Raw genomic sequence first — 10,266 nt, 5'->3', positions numbered from 1 at the left:
CTTAACCCCTTTCCGGCCCTGCCAGGACTCGTCAGACCCGCCCTCGGCGAGGCGCTCGGACTGCTCTTTGGGCTCTGCTCTGTTCCCGTCCTTTCGGGGTGGCACGTTTGTTACAGGACATGTTGGTCAGAGATCCACTGCGTATTCCGTAACTGTTATGTCTTTCCTTTGGACCCTTAAGCTCTCAGTATTTGTTCCAGTGTCTGAGATACGGCAGCACTTTTTGTCATGAGCCTCTATTCTAGCAATTACCACACGGTGTTCGAACTATTTGTTTACTCCTCTTTCCCGCCCCCGCCCCGCCCCTTCTCTGGAAGCAGAAACTTCCTGTAGGTCGGGGCCTAGGCTGTTTACCTTTGCACCCACGGGGTTTCCTGCTGAGACACCGTAAGAATTGCCAATAAATGGTAAATAAACGAGTAAAGTTCTTTCGCCGCGTGCCGACTCTGTGACCTTGAGAAAAACACTCAACCTCTCTGGGCTTCTTGACTGTAAAATGGAGTTAATAGTGCGACTCTCTTTTAAGGTTGTCATCAGCGCTTAAGGAGGTGATGCAAGTTGAGCATCTACTAAGTGCTCTGTACCTTGGAACAATTATTATGATTAGTCCCAGAAGATCTTTTCTTATTTATGTGAGCTGTTATTACTTCTTATTCCTGTGGTACTGATAGGTAATAATAGTAAACAGTAAATAGAAAATAACTTTGAGCTTTTTTCACATTTCAGTCACACATCTAAGCACTTTTCAAGAATTTGCTCTTTTTCGGGGCTCCTGGGTGGTTCAGTGGGTTAAAGCCTCTGCCTTCTGCTCGGGTCGCGATCTCAGAGTCCTGGGACCGAGCTCGGGCTCTCTGCTCAGCAGGGAGCCTGCTCCCCTCACCCTCCCTGCCTGCCTCTCTGCCTACTTATGATCTCTATCAAATAAATAAAATCTTAAAAAAAAAAAAAAGGAATCTGCTCTTTTAATTCTCCTCACAGTCTTTGTGAAGTAGAAACTATCTTACTCTCATTTTACAGATAAGGAAACTCAGGCACAGAGAAATTAAGGATTTTGTGCAAGGTCATGAATCTAGTAAATGCTGAAACAAGGGTTTGAACCTAGGCGATCTGGCTTGGGACAGGGTGTACATTTGGATCCTTAATACTCTCTCCTCTCTACAAATAGTACAAAACACTTTTTTATCCATGACATTTGTTGTTGGCATCAGTTTTTATATTTTGAAAACTTGTACCACAAAAGGGCCTGAAGCCATAGAGTTGGCCATAAAAAGGTCCACTGGGGGCACCTGGGTGGCTCAGTGGGTTAAGCCGCTGCCTTTGGCTCAGGTCATGATCTCAGGGTCCTGGGATGGAGTCCCGCATCGGGCTCTCTGGTCAGCAGGGAGCCTGCTTCCTCCTCTCTCTCTCTCTCTGCCTGCCTCTCTGCCTACTTGTGATCTCTCTCTGTGTCAAATAAATAAATAAATAAATAAATTTAAAAAAAAGGTCCACTGGGACCTTGGTCCTGTGTCAAGGGATTTGGGTCCCTCAGTCTCTCTGTGCCCTCTCCTGTGCTCCCTCTCTGTACAGCTCTAGGAGTGAAATAGGATCCTGAGTATGAAAAAAGGATGTTGAGCAAAGGAAAGCAGGGTGAAGAGGTTGGAAAAATAAAATATTTAAGTTCTAAAAGTGATCATGAAGGTTTTAGTTGAGTGCTGGCTACGTGTTCTCTATGCTTCATGGATGCCTGAAATTCTTTTTTTTAAAGATTTTATTCATTTGAGACAGAAAACATGAGCTGAGGGAGAGGCAGAGGGAGAGGGAGAAGCAGAAGCAGACTCCCCACTGAGTGGGGAGCCCAAGGACAAGGATGAGATGATGAGATGATGAGATGTGGGGCTGGATCCCAGGATCCTAGGACCCGGAGATCATGACCTGAGCCAAAGGCAGCTACTTAACCACCCGAGTTACCCAGGTGCCCTGGATGCCTGGAACTCTTAAGACTTCACTTGAACTTCAGGAGTTTACTGTCTACTTGGAAAGAGAGGTCAGATACACAAATGAGAGAAACCAGACAGCCTTGGGGAGTACCCATGGGAGTGGCATGTGAGGGAATGAGGAATTATAGAAAGGAAATGGAAAAGGTGGTCCTGAATTGGAAAGAGTTGTGGGAGGCAGGAAAAGGAGGAAGGGAGCCCATGGTCTGGGATGCTGAGTAAATGAAAATTGGCCAAAAAATATAGTCAAGGTCTAGTCTATTGGGAGCGGTCATCATCATCAGGAAGAAATGGCACCAGGGTAGAATAGTCTTGCATTTCGTAAATATTTATTAGAGTGCCTTCCAAGTACAAGGTATTCGACAGTGGGGACTTATATTTAAGAGTGAATTCAAGCCTCAAAATGATAGGAAAAAAGGACTTGGGCGCTTAAAATGAATTTAAGCTTTAATTAGTCTAGTGAGTTTCAGTGTCCTGGCCCATATAAATCACACCCTAGGCCATCAGGTACACTTAGGAATGGGCCTGAAGAGATGTTCCTGGAAATCTTTGAGGAATTATAAAAAATAGTGGAAACGGGCAGATGTTTGGTTTTCAAAATGATAATATCTAACTTTGGTAGACTACTTGCCTGTGGCAGGCCCTGTTCAAGCACTTCATGTGTATTATCTCAGTTAATCCTCACCACACCTCTAGGAAGTAGGTGTTATTTTTGCCCTCCTTTTATAATTGAGGAAACTAAGTCATAGGTAGGTCAGATAACTTGCTCAAGATGAAACTACCAGCACGTGCAGGAGCCAAGCTGCTATGGTCTAAATGTTTGTGTCTCCCAGGCCCCAGATTTGTATGTTGATTTCCTATCATCCCCAAAGATGATAGTATGAGAAGGTGAGCCTTCGGGAGATGACTCTGAGATGGAGTCCCTGAGATGGAGCCCACAATGGGACTAGTGCCTTTTATAAAAGAGGCCTGTGCACTATGAGAGGACACAGTGCGGTGGTGTGGTAGTGAATCAGGAAGAGGGCCCTCACCAGTGGGTGCCCAAGCTGGTGCCTTGACCTTGGACTTCTCAGTCTCCAGAACTGTGAGCAATAAATCCACTCAAAATACCAAAATGGTATTTTGGTATATCAGTCCAAAAGGACTAAGACAGAGGCTTGCTACTGAGAAGTTGGGGTGCTGCTGTAAAAAAATACTTAAAAATGTGGAAGTGGTTTTAGAACTGAGGAAGGGTCAGAGACCAGAGGTGCGTGCTTGGAGAAAGCCCCTGCTGTGGTGAATGGACCGTTAGGGGAGATTCTCGTGAGGGCTCAGACAAGAGAGCTGTCTGGACCTCAGACTCCTTAGATTACCTCAGTGGTAGTGCACAGAATGTGAATAGAAGTATAAGTATAGTTGGTCAAAGTCACTCTGACTGGGTCCCAGATGGAGATGAGGGACATGTTAATTGGAAACTGAAGGAAAGGAGATCCTTGATACAAAGAGGCAAAGAGCTTGGCCAAATTGTGTTTGTGTCCTAGTATTTGTTGGAAGGTGGAACACACGATTGATGAAACCGGATATTTGGCTGAAGAAATTTCTTTATTTTTTTAATTTTTTTCTTTTAAGATTTTATTTATTGGGGTGCCTGGGTGGCTCAGTGGGTTAAGCCTCTGCCTTCGGCTCAGGTCATGGTCTCAGGGTCCTGGGATAGAGCCCCAAATCCTGCTCTCTGCTCAGCAGGGAGCCTGCTTCCCTTCCTCTCTCTCTCTGCCTGCCTCTCTGCCTACTTGCGACCTCTGTCTGTCAAATAAATAAATAAAATTTTTAAAAAAAGTTTTATTGATTTATTTGACAGAGAGAGATCACAGGTAGGCAGAGAGGCAGGCAGAGAGAGAGGGGGAAGCAGGCTCCCACTGAGGAGAGAGCCTGATGCAGGTCTTGATCCCAAGATCCTGAGATCATGACCTGAGCTAAAGGCAGAGGCTTAACCCACTGAGCCACCCAGGCACTCCTGACTAAAAATGTTTTGTAGCAAAGTGTTGAGGAAGCTTCCTGGTTTCCCTTGGATGCTTTTTTTTTTTTTTTTTAAGGTTTTTGTTTATTTATTTGACAGAGAGAGAGAGAGGGAACACAAGAGTGGGGAGTGGGAGAGGGAGAAACAGGTTTCCTGCCGAGCATGTAGCCCCATGCAGGGCTTGATCCCCAGGACCCTGGGATTATGACCTGAGCTGAAAGCAGTTTTTTAACAACTGAGCCATCCAGGCACCCTTCACTTTAATCTTATAGTAAAATGCAAGAAGAGAATAATGATTTAAAGGGGGAATTGTTCATCAAAAAGGATGCAGAACTAAGATTTGGAAAATTCTTATCACTATCTAATATTCTGTATATATTTTACTCATTTATCATGTTTATTGCCTGCTCCTCCCACAAGAATGCAAGTTCGCTGGGGTAGGGATTTGTTGGTTTGCTGGTGTATCCCCAGTGCCCAAAACCGTGTCTGACAGAAAGTAGGTACTCAATAAATATATGCCGAATGAATGCCAGTCCTAGGCATCACACAGATTACATCCTTGAATTCATTCAACTACTCTTTCAATTATTAACCCCATTTTATTTTATTTATTTATTTTTTTAAGATTTATTTATATATTTGACAGAGAGAGATTACAAGTAGGCAGAGAGGTAGGCAGAGAGAGAGGAGGAAGCAGGCTCCCTGCTGAGCAGAGAGCCCAATGCGGGACTCGATCCCAGGACCCTGAGATCATGACCTGAGCCGAAGGCAGCGGCTTAACCCACTGAGCCACCCAGGCGCCCATTAACCCCATTTTAAAGATGAGGAAATGCAAGCGCTGTAAAGTTACCTAATTTGCTGGCCTCCAAACTAGTAAATTGTAAAGACTGGATTCACACTTGGCCTGTGTGACTCCAGAGCCATTTTTCCTAACCATTATGTGTAATGGCCTCTCTGTGCTGTAGGCGATGTATTAAAAGATCGATAAGGGGCGCCTGGGTGGCTCAGTGTGTTAAAGCCTCTGCCTTCGGCTGGGGTCATGGTCTCGGGGTCCTGAGATTGAGCCCCGCAAAGGGCTCTCTGCTCAGCGGGGAGCCTGCTTCCCCCCTCTCTGCTGGCCTCTCTGCCTACTTGTGATCTCTACCTCTGTCAAATAAATAAATAAAATCTTAAAAAAAAAAATAAGATCGATAAAATGGGTTGCCTGGCAGCTCAGTCAGTGGAGCACAAGACTCACTACATTGTGAGTTTGAGCCCCACACTCAGTGTATAGATGACCTTAAAATAAAATCTAAAAAAAAGATTGATAAAATGAATCAATGCGGAGGAGGGTGTTAGAACTGGTGAGGGGTCTCTAAGCCATGTCATATAATAAGCTGTTTATGGAACTAGAAAGTCTTTTCACCTAAAGAAAAGCTTAACTTGAGTGAAGGATTGAATATATGAAAACTAGATCCAAGTATTTGATGAGCTATAGCATGGAACAAGAATTTGTTTGTTTTGTGCAGTGAAGGGCAGAGCCTGGAATTAACAGAGCAAATAAAGAAAATCAGTGTATTCCCTGCCTGAGGTTCAGGGTTAATGCAGAGGGATAGATGCCTTGGAACTTCAAGATTCCTTGGCAACTCTGTGAATCATGAATTTCATGATGGCATAACTTCCCAGAAATCAAGGGCAAAGAAGCTTCTAGAAGCATGTTGTGTATGATGCTAACAGGAACCCAACACAGAAAGTCGAGAAAAGACCTGGGGTGGGAATAAAGAGGTCATGAGGGCCCTTTAAGGAGAAGTTTCAGTGCTGAATTTGGCAGCACATATACTAAAATTGGAACAATACAGAGAAGATTAGCAAGGCCCCGTGCAAAGATGACACAAATTCATGAAACATTCCATATTTTTTTTAGATTTTTTTTTTTAAGATTTTATTTATTTATTTGACAGAGATCACAAGTAGGCAGAGAGGCAGGTAGAGAGAGGGAGGAAGCAGGCTTGCTGAGTGGAGAGCCCTATGCGGGGCTCCATCCCAGGACCCTGGAATCATGACCTGAGCTGAATGCAGAGGCTTTAACCCACTGAGTCACCCAGATACCCCCCTGCTTCCTCTTTTTTAAAAGAAGTTTCAGGGGTTCCTGGGTGGCTCAGTTGGTTGGATGTCTGCCTTCCACTTGAGTCATGATCCCAGGGTGCTGGGATTGAGCCCTGTGTTGGCCCCTGCTTATGCTCTCTCACTGTCTCTGTCAAATAAATCAACTAAAAATCTTAAAAAAAAAATAGAGGAGAAGTTTGAGTAAATGCCTGGGTTGCTTCCACAGATATAGAGGTTAGTTTAAAAAGAAATGACTGGTTGGGGGGGCCTGGCTGGCTCAGTCAGAAGATCATGCTACTCTTGATCTTGGGGTTGTGAGTTCGAACCCCATATTAGGTATGGAGATTATTTAAGTGAATAAATAACTTTAAAAAACTTTAAAAAAATGACTAGTGAAGGAATGCAGACAGCTGTTGAAAAACCTTGGCTTGACAGAAAAGGGGGATATGAGGGAAATCATTCAAGGCTGCAGCAGTATCCAGAAGAGCTTTTCAAGATGTGGAAACTTCTGTGTTTGAAGGAGTGGGGATTAAAGACCCTGCCATATGGTTATAGGAGCAAGTTTCTTTGTGCTTTGGAAAGAATGCGATGCTGGGTTGGAGACACACCTTGGAGGTTTGGAGCAACCTCAAATCATGTCCATTTTGGGGGTATCTGGTTTATTACAAAGTTAAATACAAGACAGTTTCAAAGATACTTTGTATGTTTTATATATTCATAAAGATTTTACTTATTTATTTTTAAAGATTTTATTCATTTGAGAGAGAGCAAGAGCAAAAGAAATCACAGAGGGAGAGGGAAAAGCAAGAGCCCAATGTGGGGCTCTATCCCAGGCCCTGAGATCATGCTGAGCCAAAGGCAGAGGCTTACCCTACTGAGCCACCTAGGCACCCGAAGATTTTATTTTTTTAAGTACTCTCTAAACCCAACATGAGGCTTGAATTTAAAAACCCTGAAATCAGGAGTCACATATTCTATTTGACTGAGCCAGCCAGGTGCCTCAATACTTAGTGTATTTTAAATGTTCCTATTTAACAAATGAAAACTCTTAGCATAAACACAGCAATATTATGGTGATAGTTATAAAATACCTACAGGCATTTTTTTTTTCAAGTACAAAATTTAAAAGCTCTATAAATGTGAGACTTGGATTAAAGGATCCTCCTGTAGTAGGGATGAGGTTAGGAGGATGGGTGCAGGTTAGAGGAGCCCCAAGAGGGAGCATGATCCAGGGGAGTGACAGAGAAATGCCCACTCTGGGGATAAAGGAGTCAGGAAGGCCTGCTTGCCTTGGCATGAAGGAGTTCTGTCAAAGCATTCCGAGGTGGGGGCCCAGGGGAAGGGCATCCTGGAGCGATCAGTGTCTGAGGCGTCCACAGGGGGGCAGCGTGGCGACTCGGAGGAGCTCGGAGAGGCACCTCGTAGTGCCCCCTTACTTCCTCCTGCACCCCCTCAACTCCACTCCCTCTTCCTTCCCCTTGTTATTCGAGGGCTGCCCACCAACCCCTGCACAGGGACAGATGAGGGAAACTCTGACTTTTTCTTCTGTGCAGCTGGAAGACTAAGGCTTGTCATCCTGTTGCGCCCATAGTCCCACCCCTGTAAGTACAGGTGTCCTGGTTGGAAACATGGAAAGTGGAAAGGGGGAAGGAACAGGCTGGCCAGTGGCCTTGTTGGGGGGCTGTCTTGGCCCCTGCCTCGCTCAGGCTTGGCGCGCAGTGCCAACACCCAGCACAAGGGGGCGCAATCGTCCCGCAAACCCTGCCCGGCTGGCCTCTGCCGCAAAGTGGGTGTGGGGGTGAGGCTAGCCAGAGACTGGGGTGGGTGTTCTTCTGGGCCTCTTGTCCAGTTTTCCTTCACCCAGAATTTAGATGGCGTTTTGTGCAGGCAAGGGGTGGGGAGCTCCAGAGCACGGGCTGGTAAACTGGAGGGAGAGACTTTGGGGGCAACTGGCATGGAGCTTAGAGAGGTGTCAGGATGAGAGACCTGGGTGTTGGGCCCCTAGGTCAGGATCTGGGAGCAAGCTGGCCTGAGGGTGCAGTCTGTAGGATTGGTATTTCCAGAAGCTCTGGGTTAATACAACCCAATATTGATCACTCCTAGATTAAGGGCAGGCTGTGGAGGACACACGGGGAAACCATAGGGACAAAGTAGTTGCTTAGGAGTTATGGCATAGTCCATGACATTGATATATTTTTCTCTCTCTCTCTTTTTTAAACTTTTAAGATTGAGGTGGAATAGGGCACCTGGATGGCTCAGTGGGTTGAGCCTCTGTCATCAGCTCAGGTCATGATCTAAGGGTCCTGGGATCGAGGACCCCATGGGGCTCTCTGCTCAGCAGGGAGCCTGGTTCCCCCCCCTCTCTCTCTGCCTGCCTCTCTGCCTACTTGTGATCTCTGTCTGTCAAATAAGTGAATAAAATCTCTAGAAAAAAAAAAGATTGAGCTGGAATAGACAGTCAAGCTCATGAAGTGTACTAAATCCTACAGCTTGATGATTTTTTTTTTTTTTTTAAGATTTTATTCACTTATTTGACAGAGATCACAAGTGGGCAGAGAGCCCGATGTGGGGCTCAATCCCAGGACCCTGGGATCATGACCTGAGCTGAAGGCAGAGGTTTTAACCCACTGAACCACCCAGGTGCCTTTGAGGATCTTTTGACCTTACATATACATAACACTTGTGTACATACATGTACAGTATTTACACATTTGTAGGTATAGCTGTTGGCTTGTGTAATTCACAGTTTCACTGGCAATTTAAGTCAACAAACTTTTTTCCCCTTTTTATTTATTTATTATTTATTATTTTTTGAATTTTTTATTTTATTTATTTGACAGAGATCACAAGTAGGCAGAGAGGCAGGCAGAGAGAGAGGGAGGGGGAAGCAGGCTCCCCGCTGAGCAGAGAGCCCAATGTGGGGCTCAATCCCAGGACCCCGGGATCATGACCCGAGCTGAAGGTGGAGGCTTTAACCCACTGCGCCACCCAGGCACCCTATTTATTTTTTTAAAAAGATTTTATATATTTATTTGATAGAGATCACAAGTAGGCAGAGAGGCAGGCAGAGAGAGAGGGGGGAAGCAGGCTCCCCGCTGAGCAGAGAGCCCGATGTGGGGCTCAATCCCAGGATCCTGAGATCATGACCCTAGCTGAAGGCAGAGGCTTAAACCACTAAGCCACCCAGGCGCCCCCTTTTCCCCTTTTTAAAAGATTTTATTTATTTCTTTGTCAGAGAGAGTGAGATTGAGAGCAGGAGCGGGGGAGCCAGCAGGCAGAGGAAGAAGCAGGCTTCCTGCTGAGCAGGGACTCAGTCCCAGGACTCTGGGATCATGACCTGAGCTGAAGGCAGCCGCTGAAATGACCGAGCCACCCAGGCGCCCCTTTAAGTCAACAAACTTTCATTAAGGAGCTTCTGCGTGCCTAGCACCAGCCTACTCCTTTGTAAGGAAGTAAGGACAGAACGTGTTTTTCCCGTGGCCTCAGTGGAGTCAGTATTATTATGAATCATAGTCATTCCTTGACAGAACTATCCTGTCAGTGCCTTGCAGGGCTGTGGCAGGCTGTATGAGCTACTTGCAAGTGGCCATATTTTGGGGATCCAAACTCGGATGAATTGTCCGCCATACATGAACACACAGTGAACGTGAATACACAAATGCACAGAACCTCATGAAGATAATATTATTGGATCCAGAATATACCGTCAGGGCAGCCACGATCCTAGCACAGAGCCAGACACTGAGTGGCCAAGGAGAGCATTTTTGGGAATTGATTTTGCTCTCTGGCCTAGTGCTCCAAGTCTCTGGAAGCTGAGCGAAGGGTGACGTCTTTGACCACAGGCTGGATCAGAATGAGCTGGAGCTTGTCGCGTGTGTGTGAATCCACTAGGCCTTCGGAGGCACCGGTCTTTTCCCCTCTCTTGTGGTCATCCTGGCCTTGCCCCACCCAGACCCCATCCTGCCCCAAATCAGGGAAGTGTCCCTATTGGGAAGTGAAGTGTGTGAGCAGGAAGTGACCCATGATGAGGCAGCTGCCAGACCTGGTCTGGTCCCTGAGTCAATGAGCTACTTCAGGCACTCAAAGGAAGTCTTTCCGCCAATTCACTGCAGTGTGGACACCTCTTCTGTGCCCTCTATTGGTCCTCCCCACCCAGGTGTGGGTCTGTGGGGACAGGAAACTGGTCTCCTCCTCCTCTAAGCCACAAAG

At 46.0% G+C, this 10,266-nt stretch overlaps 1 non-coding gene across 1 annotated transcript; it reads left to right on the top strand.

The window, feature by feature from the left end:
- The first annotated feature begins 5,766 nt into the window (after nt 1-5,766).
- Nucleotides 5,767-5,870, top strand: LOC132000407 (U6 spliceosomal RNA). The gene has a single exon (XR_009399282.1). It is a non-coding gene; the product is annotated as a U6 spliceosomal RNA (small nuclear RNA).
- The last annotated feature ends 4,396 nt before the right edge of the window (nt 5,871-10,266 follow it).

Source organism: Mustela nigripes, chromosome 13 (genome assembly GCF_022355385.1).
Source record: "Mustela nigripes isolate SB6536 chromosome 13, MUSNIG.SB6536, whole genome shotgun sequence".
Taxonomy (NCBI): domain Eukaryota; kingdom Metazoa; phylum Chordata; class Mammalia; order Carnivora; family Mustelidae; genus Mustela; species Mustela nigripes.
This window is presented reverse-complemented; position numbering and strand designations above follow the sequence as displayed.